General features: G+C 39.3%; 1 protein-coding gene and 1 pseudogene across 1 annotated transcript in view; both read right to left on the reverse strand.

Annotated features, from left to right (window-relative positions):
- LOC149203778 (uncharacterized) overlaps positions 1–24,274 on the reverse strand; it is a 73,336-nt gene that overhangs the window by 26,504 nt on the left and 22,558 nt on the right. The gene's annotated exons all lie outside the window — the stretch shown is intronic.
- On the reverse strand, positions 20,822–22,178 carry LOC149203779 (ubiquitin-like modifier-activating enzyme 5 pseudogene; annotated as a pseudogene).

Consider the following 24,274-nt stretch of genomic DNA (forward strand, 5'->3'; position numbering starts at 1 on the left):
AGCAAAGAAAAGAAACAAGTAGAGACTAGCTATCCAAGAGATCCTCCTACCAAATGAGGGGGTAGGGATACCAAAGGGAAAAGCCCTAAGCTCCCTAAAGAAAAATTCCCTTTATTATTATTACAAGAGAAAGCCTCTTAAAAAGAAGAGAGGGTTGAGATCTAGAGGAGGGTTTACAAATATGAACTTTAATAAGCTAATACCCTTCCTCAAAGAACCAAGAAATTTGGGAGAAAATATTATTTACAAAAATTTTATAATAAAATTACAATGGAAATCCTCCCAGCAAATTTGATTTCCTTCCAAAAAGATTCATTCAAGTTGCAAGACGTCCAAGAGGAATTTCGCCTAAGAGGGAGAGACCCTCTTTATGCTTGCGGCCAAGTGAAAAATGGCTCAAAAATGAAGATAGCATCCACAAAAATTCTACCTTAATTTTTCCAAGCCTCAAGTAATGGATTTCTTCAAAAATCAAACTTGAAAAACCCTTAAAACCCTAGTCGTCTAGGATCTGCGCAAGAGAAAGGAGAGGGTTTGATCAATGAACAAGTGTGTAGCTTCAAAAATCAATTTCTCTTTGATCCTCAAGCTTCCACTTGCAAGAAAAAAATTCAAGAAAATATCCAAACCAAACACTTGCTCCTACTTCAAATCTAAAAAAAATTAGAGAAGGGATCCAATATATATACAAGAGAAATATACGTACAAAATGGGTTAGAAATATACACAAAAATTATAGAGCTACTAGCCCAAAGGGTGTGAGGACAACCTCCGCTCTTGGGTAGCAAAAACACGAGCTATAAAATAGCTAGATCTTATAAATAAAGCACATGAATAAACAGTTATGAAGAGTTATGAGCTATGGCAAAGAAAGTCCCTTTAAAATTGTCTTATGATAAGCCTTTGAGGGAGATATATGTGGGTTCTTCCACTTCTATACCTTAAGAGTCGGTTGGTTCAACCGAAAACTTCCCCAAAAGCCCAAAGATCTGATTCAGAAAATAAAATCTCTAAGCACTTTCAAAAGATAATGTTAGATCCAGAACGAATAAATAGCACAATGAAAATGAAGATTTGGGGTTAACCCGAAAACCCAATAGTGCTTCTAGATCTAGAGTGTTTCTCTAATCCAAATATCAATGTAAGATAATTGAATATCAATAGGATCCAAACTATGGCAAATGAAAATAACAATTTAATTATTTACCAGTAGAGCATTAAGAACAAATGAATCAAAAAAATATTGTCATAGATGTAGAAGATAACACCACAAAGCTTTAACCTCGAGGACTTTCATTCTTTTTAGCTCAGAAAAATTTTCAGTGCAAAGCAGAGCTTCGATAGCCAAGAGCATGATTAAAACTAATGTTGATGTTCAATGCGGAGCTTGGAGCTTCCGTAAATACAAAAATGAGAGAGAGATCCCCCCCTCCAAGTGAAAACGGCTAGATCCCAAGTGCTAACAGCTAGATCTCACCCAAAAAAATTCAAACCCTTGATGAGCTAGCACAGAGCTATAGCAGGAAAACTGTTTGCCTTGAAGGATACGTTGGATTGACCAAAAATGTGGTCCCATAGTGGTTTGGACCACCAAAAATGTATTTATCCTTCTTTACTCAAAAAATCTCATTCAAAATAACAATATTGGACCATTCCACTTAAAAATTAGATTTGTTGGATCATTGGCTTCTTTCCTGGAGACCATCGAATTTTTCCTTTGGCCAATTCTTCTTAGTAAATGGAATTTTGATCAATTTTTTGACTTGATTTTAGTATTTGGAAATTTCCATCTTATTTTTTTATAATTTTCGCTCTGAGAGAATTTTTATTTTTCTCTCATTTTATTTTCTGGCTAATTTTTTGCCATTCCTTTTGATAAAAAATTAGAAAGATGGGCTTTTGAGGGGTAAAGATGTACTTTTTCCTCCCTCAAAGTATGTCTAGATAGAAAGTTGAGGTGTATAGGTCTAATTTTGATTACTCATAACCCCTACAACTTCTATAGACATCACTTCTACAATTTACATCAAGATTTACATGAAAAACCCATCAAGCTTGGAATTTTGACCATTAAAAATTGACACTTAGACACAACCAAATTCTACAAAATTTTACAAATGATCTAATATGGTAATATACATTAATACTAGACACTAGGACTCACCTAAGACTCTACCATTAAGGCGCACTCTAGCATTGGGGTGTAACTGGGAGAAAAACTCAACCAATTATAAGTGTTGAAAAACACATATAATGGGTTCAGGAAAAGAAAAACTCAGTGAACTCACTTGTTAGTAAAATGCTAAGCTACCTAAGCCTTTTACATGACTCTTTTTTCATCATACTAGAATCACATTTTACATAAGCCACGCAGACTTGTAGAATTTGGAATACATAGTGATGAACTCTAGAATTCTGGAAATCTAGATTTATGGCATTCTAACATGATCTATTGATGGTGGAATGCCTTTGAATGTGCTTTGCCCATGGGACCTCTAACAAGTCTTGAAATGAAACTTGAGTGGTTAACAGGTGCTGCAACTCTTGTTCATCACAGAGATTCCACATGGATTCGACCTTCCACTATGATTACGAATTTGTCCCTCAACAAAGATCTTCCTCCTTTCCTTGTTGCCTCAGACCTTCACTACTTCAGACCTTAGTTGCCTCAAATGATGCAAGTTTCTTGGCATGGAGGAGGAGCAAATTAGTGTGTTTATATAGTTTCTTTGGAGGCCGAATATGTGTCTCTAGAAGCTCGCCGACTTGACTAAGCGGAGGTCGACTTCATCCTTTAAGAGGCTAAAAATCCAATGTTTACAAATTCAAATTTATTCCTTTTTCAACCGACATGAAGAAAATTGTATTTTAATAATTTTATTTTCAAATCTAGCATGGGGAACATGCTTACAAAAACATTAAGATGTCAAATATACATTATGAAGACTAACCATAGCTACAAAATTTCAACACTCCATCTTAACTAGGGAGGTATTCATAATGACTATCTAGATGTTCTCATGTTGACAGTACTTCTCTAAGAAAAGGTTATAACAATTCATTATCAACATGAGCATCATCAACATCTATAACTTACTCAACAACTTCGAAATATAGCATCATCATCCAATTACCATAATTTAGTTAGCAACTCAGACATATGGTAAATCAATAGCATCAACATCAACCTAGACAGCATCTCTGACATAAGGTAAATCATCAGACACAACTGGTCGGTACCACTGACCCATAATCCTAGTTGGTACTCTTGATGCATGGCATATCATTTAGCATCAACTAGTCATCATAACTCTGGTCGATACCATTAACACACAATCTTGGTCGATACTGTTGACCTTGACTAGTCTTGGTTCACCATCCTAGTCAAGCCCTTCGACTTGAGGTTAAACTCCAAAGGCCACACTCTACATGAGCAACTGGGCCTGACGCTAAATAAGCTCACCATCCAATCTGGAGAGACTGAGCGTGACGCCGAAAGCCACGCACTCAATTGAGTGATCCTAGGCTTCTAGGACTATTCTCCCCATTCTGGTCAATTTCTTTGACACAAGGATAATAATTGTTCTCCGCTAGACCATTCTCCCCAACTGGTCAACATCTTTGACACAAGAAGAATGATTGTCCATGATGTTATCATATCAATACTTTCTCTCATTGAGAGGTATAGGACCATTCTTCACAAGAATGATTTTCCTTTGATGTTGTTGTCTCATCAATCCCTCTTACTAAAAGAGACATGCTCAATCACTTCAAGCTTGTCCAGAGACAATTTGCTTAATAATATTGGAGCCATATTGCTCTCTTCTTGTACCACGTCTTGGTACTAGATCTCAAGGTGCCTTGACTTGTCATCATGCTATCACTTGCACCTAATCAACCAATCCTGCAATTTGAAGTCATCGTGCTTAAGAACTCGCCATTCATGCTGCAACATGCTCGGCCTCTGAGTGCAACAAATGTCTGCTTCCTGCTCATCCACGGGACCGGAGCCCAAACTGAAGCGATGTACAAACTCATTATGTCTTCAGCACTCCTTACCCAATTTGAATTTGTGAAACCTTGCAACTTCCGAAGCCACACTGCTTCAATACAAACTTCATAAGTTGTGATACTTTGCTTCTGCAATGTTGAATGAGACATATTTATGCTTCCTATCATCTACCTGCTCGGTAAAAATCTATATATCCCTGTAGTTGTTCATCACTATTTGAGTCATATCTCAAACCATAACTCATTGTGCCATGACCAACTTTACCAGGCTCGTACTTCAACACATGTTGAGTTATATGCCTTGGCTCAACCATAGACTAGTCTGCTTCCTTCTCTTGATCCATCATCTTGGCTACTTTCAAGTTACCCTAACTGGGTGTTCTTTCTAGAACAGACGTTGTCGTGGCAACCTCGGTTGCTCCCTCTGCCATTGATGCTATTAGAGTGCATTAGCTATCTAGCCAAAATCATTCACTTTTAATCCAGAGATAAACTCCCTCTAGAATTAAGGCAAGGGTTCCTAAGAAAGCCTTCACTGCTTCCTCTAAAACAATCTTTTTGGTCTATGATGCTCCCTCTAACACATGAGCTCTTATGTTTTTGTCAAAAAAACAAATCAAATAGGATCAACATTGATCCAATCAATCCAAGTGTATCAAATATGAGGAGCCTGTACAAAGCCTTCCTTTTGCTTACAAGCATAAGACTTCATCATGTACCTCACAAGCTTGAGGTAGCTCTTATGTACACTTCTTTCATTATGGAAGACAATCTCTACATCCATCTGATGTAGTTTTCAACAGAAATCATAAAGATAATAAACTTTTAATAGAAGTGTACCTAACCTCATAGTCTTCTCCCTCTTATTGGGATAATCCTTCGCCATTGTACTTATTGCCATCTATTGCATACTTCATCTTAGAAGTCACAATTGACTTCTTTTTGGCATAGAACAAGACATACTACAATTTTTGTTGACCTGACTACTCCCTCTTGAGCTCAGATCTAGTACAATATCTCTCAACCCAAATCCTTGTTTCTAGGAGAGTCCTCTTGTCACAACTTTGCTTTGTTCTTCAAACTACTACCAAAACCTTGGTGGCCTTCAATATGTACATGCAATCCTCATTAGGAGGGCATGGAAGAACAATTACAACCAAGAAAAGAATACAAAGACAAGAGACTAACTACTAGTAAAAACAACAATTGCAACAATCCAAGAAGAGATATAAAATATCTATCTTTGGGAAGAATGTCCACTTCTTCTTGATCTTTAGTCTTCTTGCATACATCTTGCACCTTTATTAACCTTGTCATCATCCTAATGCCATTCCTTCCTTCCAAAAGCTAGGGTTTCTACTTTTAGTGAAAATGTCCAATCTTAGGGTTCTGTCCAAAAACCCTAGGGCTTTCTTGTTCAAACCCTTTTGCATACTAAGGTTTACAAACAATAGATTTTCAATTTCATATTTAAATGCCAAAACCCTAGAATGATGAAACTCATTATCATTAATTGATCAAGGATGTTTTGTCCATTAATTGTTCTTGGTCCAGATAACTCTGCTTTCTCATAACCATTGTAGTAGTAACAATATCTTGTTCTTTATTTAAATGTGCAAGGAATGACTTCATCATTCTTTAGCACCCAAGCATAATAGTAGATGCAAAATATCTTGCTTGGCATCAATACTTTTCTCTACAACAAATTCATGTTAAAATTTGGGTACCAGAGAACAAGTGGTTCCCTAAGGCTTTGATCTTTGGCCTAGGGAAAAGTGTCCAAATTTATTTTTTTATTTTTCTCCTAAAGTAATTCATGTTAAAATTTGGGTCTAAAGGACAAGTGGTTCCCTAAGGCTTTGATATTTGGCCTAGGGAAAAGTGTCCAAATTTATTTTTTTATTTTTCTCCTAAGGTGACTTTATAAGTGGTAAAGTCAATTTAATTTAAAAGTGACTTTATAAATGGTAAAGTTACATTCTAATTTAAAAGTGACTTTATAAGTGGTAAAGTTTCATTCTACTTTAAAAGTGACTTTATTAAAGTGAATGAAGAATTAGAAAGCGAAAAAGTGACTACGGAAATAAAAGGCTAAGTGGGTCTTTATTTAAGTGGGTGAGTTAAAAAACAGAAAGTGAGAATTAAATGCACATTTATTCCCATCCCTAAATCTAAATGAATCTCAGCCATTAGATCTTAGGGTAACCCAAAAGGTCATTTAAAAAATAAAAGGAGAAGAGAAGAGGAAACGATCAATTCATTCTTTCATGAGCATTTGAGAGAAAGAAAAGAGAGAGCAAGGAAAAAATTTCTGAGCAGTGAGGAAGTGAATGAGAGTAGCACGAAAACATTTCAGCAAATCTGGGTAGAGCATTTATTGGCATACGTCCCTAGGAAAAACAGTACAGCAGGAGAAAGGCACAAAAATCGAGGAAGAGGAGCAACAAGTTCTGAGTACATTTTTCGAGGCTAGCCATACAGCATTTAATGTTGTTTTATTGCTGTAAAAAGTTATGTTTGGTTGTTTGCTGATTGGCACGATTTATGAGGTGGAGTTCAAGCACGGAAATTGAGATAAGTTGTAATTTGTGGTTGCTGGAATTTTTACTGTGTATTTCAGTTTCCTTGTAAAAGCATTTTCAGAAATAAAAAAGAGCTCTCAAACTGGTTTTCCCCAAGAGTTATAAGTGGTTTTTCCAAGGTCACATTGACCAAAAATAACTGTGTTATTTTCTGTATGTGGCTGTCATAATTTTGCTATGTTTTATTTCTGCAATTTCAGCAGTTGTGAAATCTCTATATTTGTGATTTCAAAAAATTATTGTCATTTCCAGATTTTAGAATTTTTATCATGCTTGGATTTAAAACTAAATGCTTGGAGTGATAAGGAGAACTGATAACCGAAGTGGGGGTTGAAATTTTTTCATGGTATCGGAGCTTGGTTGGCTGAAAAGTGCAGTTTGGGACATTAAAGTGAAAATTACAGCAAGCTCATTTTTATACAAAAAACAGATACCTTTACCACAGATTTGAAAATTTCAATTTGGTAGGACAGTGAAACATGTCATTGGGTTTGAAAGTTGAAGACAGGTTGGATGGGCAGAACAACTATAGTGCATGGAAGGAGAGAATCTAGAGCATCTTTGAGGAAGAAGAAGTCCAGGGCATTATGGTAAATAACACACAAAACCCAGTAGTAGTACCTGTTGACCCTGTACAGTTGGCAGAGTTTAACAAAAAGATTGTTAAGGCAAAAAGATTGATTCTAGAATGAATCAAAGACCATCACATTCCTCATGTGAGAGGAAAGACTTATGCACATGAGATGTGGACAGCCTTGACCAGTCTTTACCAGAGCTCAAATGAAAACAGAAAAATGGTCCTAAAGGAGAAACTGAAGGCCATTAAAATGGCTAACACTGACAGTGCTACAGCATACCTCACAAAGATCACTTCAGTGAGAGATGAATTGGCAGTCGTAGGTGAGATCATTGCACCCATTGAGTTGGTGAGAATTGCTTTGAATGGTCTTCCCAAGACTTGGGAGAATTTTGTGGATGGCATTGTTGTACGGGAAAACCTTCCCGATTGGGAGAGGTTGTGGGATGAATTCATTCAGAAAGAACCATCTTGGGGCAGCCAAACAGGTGGAGGAGGATGATAATGTGGCATTGTTAGCAAGAGGCAAGAAGGACAAAGCAAAGAAGCAAGCTTCCAACAGTGGAGGCAAAAGCAAAGGTAAAAGCAAGAAGCAAAACAAGGAGAAGGACTATTCCAAAGTCAAATGTTGGAATTGTCAAAAGTTGGGACACTATGTTGTTGTGTGTCCAGAGAAGAAGAACAAGAAAGGAAAAGACAAACCCATGGCAGCTTCTGCAGAGATAGAGAGCTTCTCAGAGAGATTTGATTAGGAGTTTGGGCTCATAGCTTGTGAGGCCACTAGTACAAGATCACCTGCCATACAGGTTCAGAGGGAGTGTGCATTCCCTACTACTAGCAGAGCATCTTCTAGCATTTGGTATGTTGACAGTGGCGCTTCCCGCCACATGACAAGAGTCAGAGAGTACTTCTAAGAGCTTTCAAAGGGTGATACTGATATGGAAGTAGTACTTGGTGATGACAGCATTGTTAGAGCAGTGGGTGTGGGGACATTGACATTTGATAGGGGACCCAAACCTCCCTTGAAAGTGCCAGATGTTCTATATGTGCCTGGAATGAAGAAGAACCTGATATCCGCCTCAGCACTTGAGGATAAAGGGTATGATGTGTTGTTCAGGAGAGGACAGGTGCTTATATATCCTAGGGGAACTCCAGCTTCTTCAACTAGAGAGATTGGTGTGCGCCATGCCAAGGTGTACAAGTTCTCATTCCAGCCCCTGAGGCATCAAGGAGCAACACCCGAGACAAGACTGACAACAGATCTAGCAGTTCAGAGTTTTGTGAGATTTGGCACCGCAGGATGGGGCACATGTATCATGGGACCTTGAGTACATTGCAGGAGATCACCACTAGTGTGCCAGATTTCAGTTCTAATCACCTTGATGTATGTAGAGGATGTGCTATGGGGAAGTTTTCCAGATCCCCTTTTCCTACCAGTGACAGCAGAGCGACCAGGATCCTTGATTTTATTCATACCCATGTGAGTGGTCAGATGTCTCATGTATCCTTGAGTGGCTATGAGTACTATGTTTTATTCATTGATGACCACACCAAGAAGACCTAGATTTATTTCTTGAAGACCAAGAGTGAGGTCTTCAAGCAATTTCAAGAGTTCAAAGCTCTTGTGGAGACCCAGACAGGTAGGAAGATCAAGGTCCTCAGGTCAGACAATGGAGGGGAGTATACCCTTGGTGAGTTTGTTGATTTTTGTGCTGAGGCAGGCATTAGGAGGGAGTTCACAGTTCCTTACTACCCCCAGCACAATAAGGTTGCAGAGAGGAAGAACAGATCCATTGCAGGGGCTGCCAAAGTGATGAAATCTTGGGGTAAGCCCAAATCTCCTTTCATGTATAAATTTCGAACTGGACCTGTGGGTTATGGCCCACTAAGTCCCGTCGGAAGCGATTTAAAACATAGATATTGTTTATGCGGATTTCTATTAACATTTGAGTCATCCTCATAATCTATTAAAACAGCGTTCCATACATATGACAGCACCTCTGATCTGATGATCTGATCGTTCACGATCCTTTTTCCTTTGGTTTCCCCGAGCCATTCTCCGCGCGACAACACAAGAGACTCTCAAAACGAACAACAACAATGGCTTTCATACAAGCTTATCTGCTTACACCAACAACGAACAACGATGATGGCTTCTATACAGACTTATCTAATATTCTTTGTCAGCGATCGATTCGCCTCGGCAGCGTAAACCGAATAAAGCTTTAATAATTAAAGACACCACGACGTGACATGCACACCAGCATAATATATGAAACCTTACACAACACCTCTGCGTCTGGTTCATGGTCGTATGTCATGATATGAACATCCTTTGGCCGATCCGATTGCGTTCCTCTATATATTCAGGTTTTAAACTACGACACTGCCACTCCATACGATCATATTCATAATACTCAGAACAATCACATATAATAATTAAACAAGCTCACAACACGGAATGAATGCAATTATAAAACACACATGTACGCAACAACACTAAACCCAGGTTTATATAGTAAACAACACAGTTACAAAATTAAGGCATTTCAGCCTTAAGAACGAGCTCACGCTCGGCTACATCTTGCCACTCACAAATTACCTCACAGAACAGATCTATCACCCCTCTCGATCTCTGTCTTATATACATAAGAAGCGTTAGAAAGGAAGGATCGAGCAGATCCTCTCCTTATTTTTCTCCAACGGAACTTTCCATAATGCATGCACGGCAGATACTCTATTCATCAAATCCGCTTCAAATCTGTTTTATATCTGTTTTAAAACAGATTTCCCATATTTTCTCCTTCGATTCAACTCGACTATCCACGTACTCTTCGCTCAGCTTCGGATTCCTCTTCGATTTACGAGGAGTTAGATGCTCCTGCATCACAAAGCCATGCTTCATGATCAAGGGTTACCTTTATTTTTGTGGGCAGAGGCCTGCGACACTGTTGTGTACTTGCAGAACAAGAGTCCACATCGTGCCTTTGGGAATGTGACTTCAGAGGAGGATTTTTCTGGGAAGAAGCCTGATGTTGGGCACTTTCTTATCTTTGGGTCCCTTACATATTCCTATGTCCCCAAGGAGAACAGGACCAAGCTAGAGCCCACTGCAGACAAGGGCATCTTTGTGGGTTATAGCGAGACCTCGAAAGCTTATCGGATTTATATTCCTGCGCAAAGGAAAGTGGTTGTCAGGCGGGATGTGAAGTTCGAGGAGGAGAGAGCTTTCAGGAGGAGGAGAGTATACAGAGTCTGCAAACCCTCAGGAGCAGCTGAGTCAGTCACAGGGATCCAATGGTCAGGGATCAAGAGGTACATCGATTACAGTGTTAGGTCCATCAGCGAGCAGTGGCTCTCAAAGTCAAGTGGGTGGTTCTTCGGGCAACATGCAAGGCAGTCCGCAGAGCAGTTCACAGGGTAGTCCACTAATGGACAGTTCACACGGTACTTCAGCATCTACAGGCACAGGTTCAGGCATGAGGTCGTTTGACAGGCCTTCAGGAGTTCAGGCTTCTGATGATGATGAGGATTCTTTCACTTCATTGGGAGAAGTATGCTCAAGGAAGAGGAAGCCCAAGTGGCTTCAAGATACCTTGCGCGAGGCCACATTAGTTGCTGGGCCAAAGAGATAGGTTAGAGAGAGTAAACCACCTGAGCGGTTCTGTAGTTACATGGCATTGGTAACAAGCATTGTTGACTCGAAGCCTTCTATTTATGAGGAGGCAGCCAGCCAACAGGTCTGGAGAGAGGCCATGATGGAGGAATATTCATCTATTATGAAGAACAATGTTTGGGAGGTAGTGCCGAGGCCTGAAGGTGAATCAATTATTACTTCCAGATGGCTCTACAAGATAAAGCATGTTGCAGATGGCAGCATCGAGAAGTTCACGGCTCGATTGTGGCGAGAGGGTTCTCACAAAGAGGGAGTTGACTATGAGGAGACCTTCGCTCCCATAGCTCGGTATACATCTATTCGCTCCATTATATCGATTGCAGCAAAGATGGGTTGGAAAATCCACCAAATGGATGTGAAGACCACATTTCTGAATGGCTTCATCCAAGAGGAAGTTTATATTGAGCAGTCGCAGGGCTTTGAGGTGCATGGGAAGGAGTCCCATGTATGCAAATTGAAAAAGGCACTCTATGGCCTGAAGCAAACTCCTAGAGCTAGGTACTCGAGGATTGATACATACTTGCAGCAGTTGGGTTTCACAAAGAGTAAGGCTTATACGAACCTATACTTCATTGTGGTGGGTTGAAGCCTCTCATTCTGGTCTTGTATGTCAATGACTTGATCATCATTGGTGCAGAGAGACTCATTGAGGGCTACAGGAGAGATCTTGCTTCAGAGTTTGAGATGAAGGATATCGGCTTGATGCATTATTTTCTGGGATTGGAGGTGTGGCAGGAGGAGGGGCATTTCCTCCTGGGACAAGGGAAGTACATTGTGGATATTCTTAGCAAATTTCACATGGAGAACTGCAAACCCATGTCTGCACCTATGATCTCTAACTGGAAGAAGCTTCATGCTTCTGATTCCGAGTAGGTGGATCCTATTTTATACAGACAGTTGATTGGTTGTTTGATGTATTTGATCAACACTCGACCAAATATATGTTTTGCAATTAACACTATGAGTTAGTTCATGTGTGAGCCCAGGAGAGTGCACTGGGTAGCGGCAAAACACATTCTTCGTTACTTGCAGGGGACTGTGGATTTTGGTCTGGATTATAAACAGGGTGATGGAGTGAGACTGGCAAGGTACACGGATTCAAATTGGGCAGGTTGTGCCTCAGATAGGAAGAGTACTTCCGAGTGTTGTTTTGGGTTGGGTCCGGCAGTTGTGTCGTGGATTAGCGGGAAACAACAATTAGTTGCATTGAGCTCAGCTGAGGCAGAGTATATGGCTTGTAGTTTGGCTAGTTGTGAGGCCACATGGCTTCGCAAGATGTTGTTTGTTCTATTTGGTCAGGCATTGAGACCTTCAGTAATTTATTGTGACAATCAGAGTTGCATAAAACTCACGGAGAATCCAGTTTTTAATAACAGGTCAAATCATATTGAGATCAAATATCACTTAATTAGAAACTATGTCCAAAAGGGAGCTGTCAAGCTTGAGTACATTTCTACAAATGAGCAAGTAGCGGACATTTTCACCAAAGCCTTACCACGAGGCAAGCATGTATACTTCAGAGACAAAATGGGAGTGGTAAGGAACACTTTCCTCGATAAAAGGGAGTGTTAAAATTTGGGTACTAGAGGACAAGTGGTTCCCTAAGGCTTTGATCTTTAGCCTAGGGAAAAGTGTCCAATTTTATTTTATTTTTCCTCCTAAAGTGACTTTATAAGTGGTAAAGTCAATTTAATTTAAAAGTGACTTTATAAGTGGTAAAGTTACATTCTAATTTATAAGTGACTTTATAAGTGGTAAAGTTACATTCTACTTTAAAGGTGACTTTATTAAAGTGAATGAAGAATTAGAAAGTGAAAAAGTGACTATGAAAATAAAAGGCTAAGTGGGTCTTTATTTAAGTGGGTGAGTTAAGAAATAAAAAGTGAGAATTAAATGCACATTTATTCTCATCCCTTCATCTAAATGAATCTCAGCTATTAGATCTTAAGGTAACCCAAAAGGTCATTTAGAGAATAAAAGGGGAAGAGAAGAAGAAAAGATCAATTCATTTTCTCATGAGCATTTGAGAGAAAGAGAAGAGAGAGCAAAAAGAAAATTTCTTAGCAGTGAGGAAGTGAAGAAGAGCAGCAAGAAGACATTTCAAAAAATCTGGGCAACATCATTTATTGGCACACATCCCAAGGAAAAACCGTATAGCATGAGAAAGGCACAGAAATCGAGGAAGAGGGATAGTGAGTTCTTAGCACATTTTTCGAGGCTAGCCATACAACATTTAATGTTGTTTTATTGCTATAAAAAATGTTGTTTTTGTTGTTTGCTGATTGGCACGATTTTCAAGGTGGAGTTCAAGCACGGAAATTGAGATAAGTTGTAATTTGTGGTTGCTGGAATTTTTACTGTGTATTTCAATTTCTCTGTAAAAGCATTTTCAGAAATAAAGAGCTCTCAAACTTGTTTTCCCCAAGAGTTGTAGGGGGTCTTTCCAGGGTCACATTGACCAAAAATCATTGTGTTATCTTTTGTGTGTGGCTGTCATAATTTTGTTGTGTTTTATTTTTCCAATTTCAGCAGTTTTGAAATCTCTAAATTTGTGTTTTCAGAAAATTGTCATTTCCAGATTTTAGAATTTTTCAAAGTTCCACCAAGACTTCGGTGCGAGGAGACGCATAGGGGGGACATGTGGGAGTACCCTCAAATTTTAGGGAAATTTCGAGGGTGCGAGGAGTCCTCGAGGTATATATATATATATATATATATATATATATATATATATATATATATATATATTCAAGTTTTGACACCTAATCCGAAACGGATGGGTAAACTGGACAGTCATCTAAAAGATGAACTGATCCGTCATATGTATTTATATAAATAATAGTTAGCTAATGAATAATATTATCTTAGTTTTCTTCCGCTCATTCATTCTGGAGTTACCCTGGCCTGACATGGTATCAGAGCACAGGTCCCAGGTTCTAAATATAGTTGTAACTCCTGCCTCTGCCAGCGCTCTGTCCTCTGCGTGATTCCCTGCACCTCATTGAATCTCTGCGCATCTGCATTCTCCTTGTAACTCCTCTGCTCTGCCTCTGTCGCTGGACTAACATACCAGAGATGCGTTGGTGCCTCATTTTGCTCTCACCCAACGCTCATGGTTGTTAACACTCTCACCTTCGATGCACCAGCTCACCGCCGTGTTGCTTGAACTTGTTTTCTGAAGAAGTGTCCCTTGCTTAACTCGTTTACAATACCTCTGCCCTCGTTGCCCACAAGCAGCGCTGCATCGGACCTGAACAACCCTTTGTTTTCCTTCAACAGATTATAGTAGTTATTGTCGAAAACTAACGAGGTATTTGGATCCATGGGCACTTTCGTCTTTCTGTCAGATGGACTACAGATTGTTTTGAGATGAACGGCATAACCAGGGTCCAGCGAAGGATCGGTGTCTCCTACGCCACTGTTGTTGTATAGACGAATTGAGAATGAACCACAGTGAGCCCTTCTAATCGTATGAGGTCCATTCCTACGGCATCTCGTGTAGCCAGAGCCAGAATATCTGCACATGACACCACCCCTGGACACGCAGCCTCCAGGGCGGTCTTCACGGACAGCGCAGTAATGGAAGGCTGATCTTCACGCCTATTCACTAAAGAGGGCACGCTTTTCATTAAAGAGAGGGTACTGCACCATGCAATGCAAGGGAGGTAACGTGTTGCGCAATTGATTTTAAATGGCGGTTCTGGTAATGTGATGTGTTGCGCAGTGGTATTATTTTTTATCGAATGCACAGTCGTATTAACGTTTGAATGCCTTTGCATTATCAACGTTTGAATGTGTCTGCAATATTTGAATGCGTTTGCATTAATTAACACCCTTTTAAAGCTGAATTCGCTCACTATATTCGAGTGTATTAAAGCTGAACTGTGGCATTCCAAAAAAAACGTTGGCGACTCATCCTAAAAACGTTGGCGACTCAGCATACGACTGAGATATGAGACCGTGGTGCGCAGCTGAACTATGGTAAGCCTCTGCCTGAGATATTGCAACTTCGACATCCTCAATATACGCGTTGTATCCATTCATTTGATCTCTGTTTCTGTGTATATAACCCTCGGCGATGTCAACACAAGGTCAGGTCATCGCATACAAAGTTGTTGTTGCATGTTGATGTGGGTGTGACTGAGGTTCAACCTTTGATAATCTGTTCAAGCTTTGATAATCTTGATTTTGCAGTGCGAAATAACTCCAAAGAAGTAAATGACCGTGAAGGGCAGTGAGTTGTACTGGCCCCTTCAGAAGGCAGTGTCTCCAATGGAAACGCGATTTTGTGTTGTTGCTTGTGTTTCTTGATAAGGTTCTGAACTGGAAAATGCAGCTATTTGTTTTATTATCAATGATTGATACTTGAATGGTAGAGTGAACATTGCTGCGTATGGTAGCAAAACCGTGTTTAGTAGTTCAAATTGTATTGAGCAGCTTATATATATCATTCAAGGCGCTTATATAAGCAGTTTTCAAAAGCATTCAAAGTCATATCAGTCAAAGCATTTTATATATCAAAGCATTTGTGGAGGTGATATAGTGATATTGCACAGTTTTTTTATTTTTGGTAATGTTGTATTGAAGCATAAAGTGATATAATATTTCAATGAAATTATGATGCCTTCTGTCACATATTAGAGGGATTTAAAGGCTGTAAAGTGAGGATTTTTTTTAGCAGAAGTAATTTTTATCAGCAAAATTATTTTTCTATCAGCAGAAATAATTTTTGTTACAGTATGCATTCAAGAGAAAGAGGAAGATACTTCAGAGGCAGGGGGGGCAGACACTCTCAAGCAGAAAAGGCAGACTTACATTGCATTCGCTGCAAACGAAATGGATCTCATGATGCTTCTACATGCAAGCTACCATGGGAAAAGATTGAGCAGAGAAGAAATCAGCAGAAAGGTAAAACTGATGACACAGACAAAGGTAAAGCACCTGAATCCGCTCACTATATTGAGGCACAATGTAACATTGGAGTAAATGAAGATCTGTTTAATGCTTCACTTACTTCTTCGAAAAATGACTGATTGCTTGATTCAGGAGCAACCTGTCATATGACTCATAGGAAAGATTTTTTTGAAGAGTTCACTGACAATGTTGATGGAGCAGTATACTTTGCAAATCAGTGAAAAATCAAGCCATCAGGGCTTGGCACAATCAGGCTTAAACTGCCTGGTCTTCCAGACTTTCTTCTGGATCATGTTCTATATCTCCCACAGCTCAAGAGAAACTTGCTGTCCCTGGTCCACATCCGCCAGCAAGGTCACTCCATTCATATGTTTGATGGAAAGCTTGAGGTAAGAAAGGCATCTGACCACTCACTTGTCATGAGGGGTATAGAAGAAGAAAGACTTCTTAAACTGCAAGGAACCTCTGCTCATGCACAACATTTTTCATATATTTCTCATCATGAAGAAGATACACTTCCATCAAGTTTATTATGGCATGCTAGATTTGGACATTTAAACTATGATAGTCTCCGCTTGTTGAAGAAAAATGGTGTTGCTGGTTTGCCTACAATTCCTAGAAAACATAAACAATGTGATGCTTGCATTCTAGGAAAGCATAGCAAACAGTCTTTTCATGATTCACATTCAAGAGCACATAGGAAGCTTGAACTTATTCATTCAAATTTATGTGGTCCAATGCATGTTCCTTCTACAAATGGAAATAAATATATCATGACATTTATTGATGATTACACCAGAATGTGTTGGGTTTACTTATTGAAGAACAAATCTGATGCTTTTCAAACATTCAAGAATTTTCATAAGTGGATTGAAAATGATGCACAATCTCATATTGGGTCTATTCGCACTGATAATGGAAAAGAATATACATCAAATGAATTTGAACACTATCTTCGCCAACATGGGATTAAACATCAAACAACTGTGCCTTATAATCCTCAACAGAATGGTGTAGCTGAAAGAATGAACAGAACAATTTTGAATATGGTACGATCCATGCTTTTCTTCAAAAATGTAAAGACAATGTTTTGGGCTGATGCTGTTCTATGTGCTGCATATATAAAGAATAGATGTCCATCTAGTGCTATAAGAAACAAGACTCCTTATGAATTGTGGTATGGACATGTTCCTTCGGTAAAACATCTCAGGATTTTTGGTTCCACCTGTTATGCTTTAATACCAAAGGTACATAGAAACAAACTTGGTGCTAGAAGTCGTAAGTGTATCTTCCTGGGGTATTCAAACACATCTAAAGCATACTGCCTCTATGATGAAGTAAATAAAAAGTTTGTTTTATCTAGAGATGTCATTTTTCTTGAATCATCCAAATCTGACAGTGTTGTTGAGCGGCAACTTGATCGCTTGGATAGATTCACAAAACCAAAATCATTTCAAGAGTTTGATAATCAGATTCCACATCTTGAAGGGGGGATTCCTATACTAAATCAACATGTGGAATCTTCTTCTGAAGAACAATCTCCCCTGCATGACACTCCAACAACGAATGATGCTTTAAGTGATGTAATTGATAGAATTGGGAGACTCAATCTTGATTCAGACCCAACTCAATCAACAGAGCAACCTGGACCATCTCAGAAAGGTCCCCCAAAATGGTTGACAAAGACACTTGAAAGTGTTCATCCTGATGAAATTGGAAAAACAGGAACCAGAAATACAAACCGACAAGATGGAGGTGATGTAGATAACTCTAATTCACCTGTTGATATGGATGTTACTTATGATTGTGAATTGAACTTGTCTACAGATTTTGAACCAACTTCCTTCAAAGAAGCTGCTTCTCATGATGAATGGAAAGAAGCGATGCAGAAGGAGTATGATGCCCTCATAAAGAATGGCACTTGGAAGCTGGTTGATCCTCCATTTGGAACCAAACCAATTGGCTGCAAGTGGGTCTACAAGAACAAGTACAAAGCTGATGGCTCACTTGACAAGCACAAAGCTAGGCTTGTGGCAAAAGGTTTTGCACAGAAGGAAGGGGTCGATTATGAGGAAACTTTTGCCCCCACAGCAAAATGGGCAACCATCCAGACACTCTTTGCACTAGCTGCTCAGAACGGGTGGAAAGTCCATCAAATGGATGTAAAAACTGCATTCTTGAATGGAGATCTAAAAGAGAATGTTTTTATGTCCCAGCCTGAAGGATTTGCTGTGAAAGGACATGAACACAAAGTATGCAAACTTGTGAAGTCCTTGTATGGCCTCAAACAAGCACCACGAGCCTGGTATGAAAAACTAACTGAGCATCTTCTGAAACTCAACTTCAATCATTTTGATCTTGATGATGCAACTTTATTTGTCAAGAAAGTTGGCAAAACAGTTGTATATCTTGTGGTATATGTAGATGATCTTTTAATGACAGGGAACAATGAAAGCTATATTGCATCCATAAAGAAAGAATTAGGAAAAAATTTTGAAATGACTGATTTGGGCTATGTTCATTACTATCTTGGCATTGAAGTAACCCAACATCCAAAGTCCATATTTCATTCTCAAAAGAAATACATTGGAGATTTGTTAAACAGATTTGGCATGACAGAGTGCAATCCCCTTTGTACTCCAATGGAACAAAACTTGAAGCTCACATCTATTGAAGGAAAGGAATTTGAGGATGCAACAAAATATAGACAGCTTGTAGGAAGTCTCATCTACCTCACTACTACCAGACCAGACATTTCATTTGCTGTTGGAATCCTCTCCAGGTTTATGCAAAAGCCTTGTGAGGGACATTGGTCTGCTGCAAAAAGAGTTCTAAGGTACTTGAAAGGAACTCAAGACCTTGGAATCAAGTATACACAGGTGGACGACTTCAACTTGATTGGATACTCTGATTCAGACTTCGATGGAGACAAAGAAACTGGGGTATCTACTTCAGGATATGCTATGAGTCTTGGATCAGGAGCTGTCTCCTGGAGATCACGCAAACAATCAGTACCAGCAGATTCTACAACAGAAGCAGAATATGTGGCAGCAGCTGAAGCAACGAAAGAAATTGTGTGGCTCAGGAAAATTCTTGAAGATTTGCAGGTAAAACAAATACAATCAACTCCACTCATGATTGATAACACCTCTGCAATAAAGTTGGCCAAGAACCCAAAGTTCCATGATCGTACTAAGCACATCAATACTAAATATCATCTGATCCAACATCATGTTGAGGCCAAAACAATCCATCTCCGTCATTGTTCCACAAACGAGCAAATTGCAGACATCTTCACCAAAGCGCTTGGAAGAGAAAAGCTTGAAAGATTCAGAACGATGCTTGGACTCTGTTATCACAAAATCAAGCACTGAAGGGTTGTTGATCAGGCAAACTCTGTGTAACTGTTTCAGACCAATCTTTTGACTAAGGATTAGCCTCCCTAGCCTGAGAGGGCTCTCTCAAAAGGTTATTGATTTTGACTATTGATAAGATGGCTAACTCTTGTAAGGTGAATTTAACAAACATGCTGGCTGGACAGACATTACAAAGACTTCCATTGGGCTTATGGAGTTAATCATACTTCAGTAAACTATAACACTACTCATACATAGAAGTCAGGGCATGTGATGTTTAAATACTCAAAACACATCTCATAGAAAATCTCAGCTTACAAATACACACAGGAAATCAGAGCAGCATAAGTGAATTCTGAGTGATTGTGTATTTATACAACTGTAAAAACATTAAGGATAAAGCAAAACCACATATCTTGAGCATTGAAACACTGTATGAATCCTGAGAAGAAAAGCAGCAAATTGTATTACTGAAACTGAGTTTTTACACAAGCCAAAACAATACTCTGTTTTCTCAAATATCCAACCCTCATTACATAGATATTTCAGCTATATATAGAAACATTATTCTAACCACTTCGAGCTTCCTCCTCCAGCATGAGGGGAGCTCGATGACTGTCACTAATGACACCTATCTGCTTTACAACAAACTATTAAATACAATTAATGCTAAGTGGAGTTCTAAAGAGTTCTACTTTGATTATAACTCTAACACTATCTTCTTCGTAGAAAGATTCCTTCTTGTTCTTTGACACCTGGATTCTTTGCAGTTTGGCTGAGATGGCTGAGATGAGCATTTAAAGCTCCATATTGGCCTCGGATGCTGAATACTTTAATCTGCTCAGTGATGCTAGGTGATATCCCCTGTTTTTTCGGTTCCAGTCCTCCATAACTTCGAATATATAGCAGCACATTTTAGCCCTTTAAATAACCCCAAAATATAGGGGACCACCATGTTCCTGATGTGTTGGAGACTTCATCGATGGCCAAGTGTGCAAGCCAAAATTCTTCGTATGCAACTTATTCCATACCCTATGACTGGTAATAAAGTGGCTTTATAACAAAAACTTCAAATTTGAGTTAAAGCATTCCACCTTTTAAAGGTACAGTTGTCTTGATCTGAATGGTTGTGATGGCTTCATCTGGTCCCTTTGATGTCCTTTAGGTGTCTCCTTTTGAAGATTCCCGCACATATCACCAAACTGTCTTTTTGCGTTGAAAACACCACCTACAGCAGTTTCGTAGCGCGCTACGAAACTGCTGAATCTTTTAGCTTGCTTTTGACCACCTTGTCGATTACTTCTGGATGTGTTAAAATCTGATGATTTCCTCCCAAGGTCTGAATTTGAACCATAAATGATGCTATTGGAGGTTGCTCTTTCAACAGCTTTGAAGGTTCTGGAAAACATCGTACATATGATAATTTACTTCTTTCTATTGAAATGTGCCAATTCCACATCCCTGTCTTGAAAGGATCAAACTTCCTGTAGGAAGTATAAGAAGCCAAATTTTCTATTCTCTATTGGGCAAGCCTGGCTGTTTCACAGGTGCTAGACTTCGAAATACATCAATATCAACCTCTTCAAGTCGCTGAGAGAAATTCTTGAACACAAAGTGTTTTTCACTAGGCCCTTTGTTAAGACTCTTGATAGGCTGATTTTGTGAACATGCCATTTTATTTGATGAAAGAATCCAAACTTTTGTTTCAACCTTGAAATCCAAACATAATACCTCCAACTCTGACTTTTATCATGACACTTATTGGTAGAGATAAAGTAGATCTATCCAACAAAAGGCGAAGGGCTTGCACTGCTCTCGAATGAAATTTTAATGCTGGACCCTTCAGAATGTGCCACAGTAAAGCACTACAGCCTGTTGTTTTCTCCTCTGAAGGCTCCATGACAATTTCTCCCATTATTTTTCGTATACCTTTTATAAGCTGCTTAACAGATGCATTTCGGAGCAAAAATGACACAGCCTCAGCCATAAATTCTTGCACATATTCTCGCTGACGGTCTTGACAAGCAGAATTAGAACACTGAGGATTAGGTAACATTTCCATGGTTGGGAAATAGTCCTTGAGAGCATTGTATCCCAAGTATTTAGAAACTTCACCAAATTGAAGCAAGTACTTGAGAGTACTTTGAACCAAAAGACCAGCCACAACTCCCATTGTGGTGGGTAATGAAGCTGCACAAACACCATCACGCTTGAGAGTACGCTCATCTACTCCAGATGCAACTACCAGTGGTGGAGCACATGCAAAACAAGTTGTTTCTCCCGGAATGAGCAATTGAATATGCCCAGATACAGCATCCTCCGACACACCTGACTCCATCCATATTTGGTTTAGCTCGTTGCAAGCCTGATTCACAACCATGCGAGCTTCATAATTATCTACACAGCTTAACACCAAATCAACTCCACTTTGTCGACCTCTTGTGGATCCAATAACTTGGTTGGTCAGAGTCTCCATGAATTTCTCAAAACCCTTCACTGTTGTAATATTCAATGTGTAGCTCTCAATCAAAACATCTGGATTAATTTCAGCAAGTGTCTGAGCAGCAGCATCTGTCTTAGTCATGCCAACCTGTTCTGGCCGGAAGAAGAGACGATTCATATTTGCCAATTCCACTGTCATAGTCATACAGCAAAAGGCGCCCAATTCCACATCTTGCAAGCATTTCAACTGCAACACTTCCTACGCCACCAAACCAACAATGGAAACTGAGAATTCTCGAATCCGCTCATAGTTGTTCACAATACCCATTCGCTTCAATGCCATAAGTCTACTGTATGGATTACTGTCCACTACTTCAGAGCTCATATCCTTCACTTTTGGGCGTCGCATAGCCACACCTTTTACAGTCGTGGAAATCTGCTCTGCATGATGTTGCAACTTGGTAAGCTGAGATCGAATTTTGGTATCTAATGGTGACAATGATAACGCTGATTTAAGGCCTTCCAAAGTATCCAGTAGCTCCTTCACTTCCTCCTCCATGCCGGTTGCTGCTAATGCTGCTGTTTCGTCTGATGATCCCGAGTATGTGTTAACTAGCGCTATACAATTGCTAGGTGTTCTTCTCTAAATTCTCGGAGAGCCTCGGGACTGTCATGGAGATACTTGACAGCCATTATGGTTGTGGTGGAAACTGTTTCTTAGCCAGCATTGATACTGATCCCCTTCCTGAATATTCTTTTTAATCGATCTGAATTATGCGCTGTAGGAAAAAAAATAATAGGAAAATGTAGATCCTGAATACAGATCAGAACAACTGAAATCTCCCTGAGATGGCCGACATAGCATCTGGTGTCGTGGAAGGCAGGGGCGATTTCACTGGGAGCGGTCAAGATCGCTTACTCGCTTCCTTCCTCTGCAACCAATCCCCGTGCCAGATTATTTTTTCGCTTCTTCTCAGCTTCCTGCCATTCTCTCTCCGTCTGCCAACCAGACTTATAATCACCTCTATCATGCATGAACTTGCAAGCATCCCCATAGCCACAATAACCAGTCTCCTTGTAGTCCTTACAGATGTCAGGCTGATAATCAAATCTTATAGAAGACCTAATATGAGCAGAAGCCCTAAGAGGCCCATGCGCACCGCCAGCTTTTTCTCCGGAAACTGTGTGTTCTCTTCTAAAACCTGCTTTGTGATCGGTATAACCGTGAATACCTTTATAAAGTTTTTCATCGCCCGGATTATTACCGTTGAGTGACTCCTCGCCTTGCTTAAACACCCGCTCTCGGATAGCCCTCGCATCTTTGGTAAACTCTGTCTCTAGCTTGTGAACGAGAAGCAAGAAGCGGAATCATATGTAATTGCGTGGAATTTCGACAAAACATTGGATGGGATCTGAGACCCCACATTCTTCACCTTTGACGAAATTCATCCACCTTCCGAACCCTTGTTGAATCCACTAATTACCAAAGATGGCTTCTTCCAAGAAAAGAGTGCTCCAGATAAACCTAATGAAACAGAATTTGCTGGGGTACCAGAAACCTCATAAGCTGTAGCCCCTTTGATGCCAACAGAGCCTGCACGTGTCAAGACCGACATGTAAGACCTTCCACATGCTATTCCCGTAAAATTCTTGCAGAAAATATGACAGCGGGTGTGAGATGTGCTATGGATCAGCACGAATCCCCCATTTCGTAGCGCAATTTAAAACATGTTGCGCTGCGAAACTACAAAAAGGCTTTATGCGCATCAAACTAATGTAAGCGGTTTTGAAATTTTGGCATTAGAATTTTCAGTGATAACAGACTCACCAACATCCCTTCAGATTAAGGGGGGGAATGTTGACACCTAATCCGAAACGGATGGGTAAACTGGACAGTCATCTAGAAGATGAACTGATCTGTCATATGTATGTATATAAATAATAGTTAGCTAATGAATAATATTATCTCAGTTTTCTTCCGCTCATTCATTCTGGAGTTACCCTGGCCTGACAGTTCACTGTTCAATAATGAAAGCATAAAAATATTAAATAGAGAATTGAAATTTGAATCATTGATCCATCCTCATCATTCATTTTGATACATACATGATACATCATTCATATGACATACTCAAGTGACAAATCTCATTATTGAATTAATTATTATTCATACATACCATGAGCATTGAGATTTGAAAAAAAAAAATCAGTAATAAAATATTCAAATACTGAAATACATTGATAGATATCATTCATCATTCATTGATTCAATGGTTCATCATTCTACAATCTAGTAATCTACATTGATTTAAAAACTAAATTCATCATTCATCATTCTAGAATCTAAATTGAAAGCAAAACATACTAGTATATACTATATTTTCAAAGTTTGAACACTAAATTTATATAACTCAAACTTCAAAGTTTCAAAGTTCAAACTCAAAAATAGTTAAGAGTGAAGAGTCAAGTCATCAATATCTAGTGTCACAACTCAAAAATGAAAAACGCATAGTCAGCACTGAAAATAAAATGATAAATCAGCATCAAGGACTCAATCTCAATGATTGGTCCTCTACATCTATCTACTGCATGAAGTCATCAGGACCATCAATGGGAATGTCAATATCCGAGTCAGAGTCACTCTCTTCAGTAACCAATGAAACTCCAACCAAACCATGTCGCAACTCAACTGGTCCATCCTCGTCATCTATCTGTC

This window comes from Pinus tabuliformis, chromosome 2_1 (assembly GCF_031772625.1).
Source record: "Pinus tabuliformis cultivar Carrire ecotype Pingquan chromosome 2_1, CPIR1, whole genome shotgun sequence".
NCBI classification, from domain to species: domain Eukaryota; kingdom Viridiplantae; phylum Streptophyta; class Pinopsida; order Pinales; family Pinaceae; genus Pinus; species Pinus tabuliformis.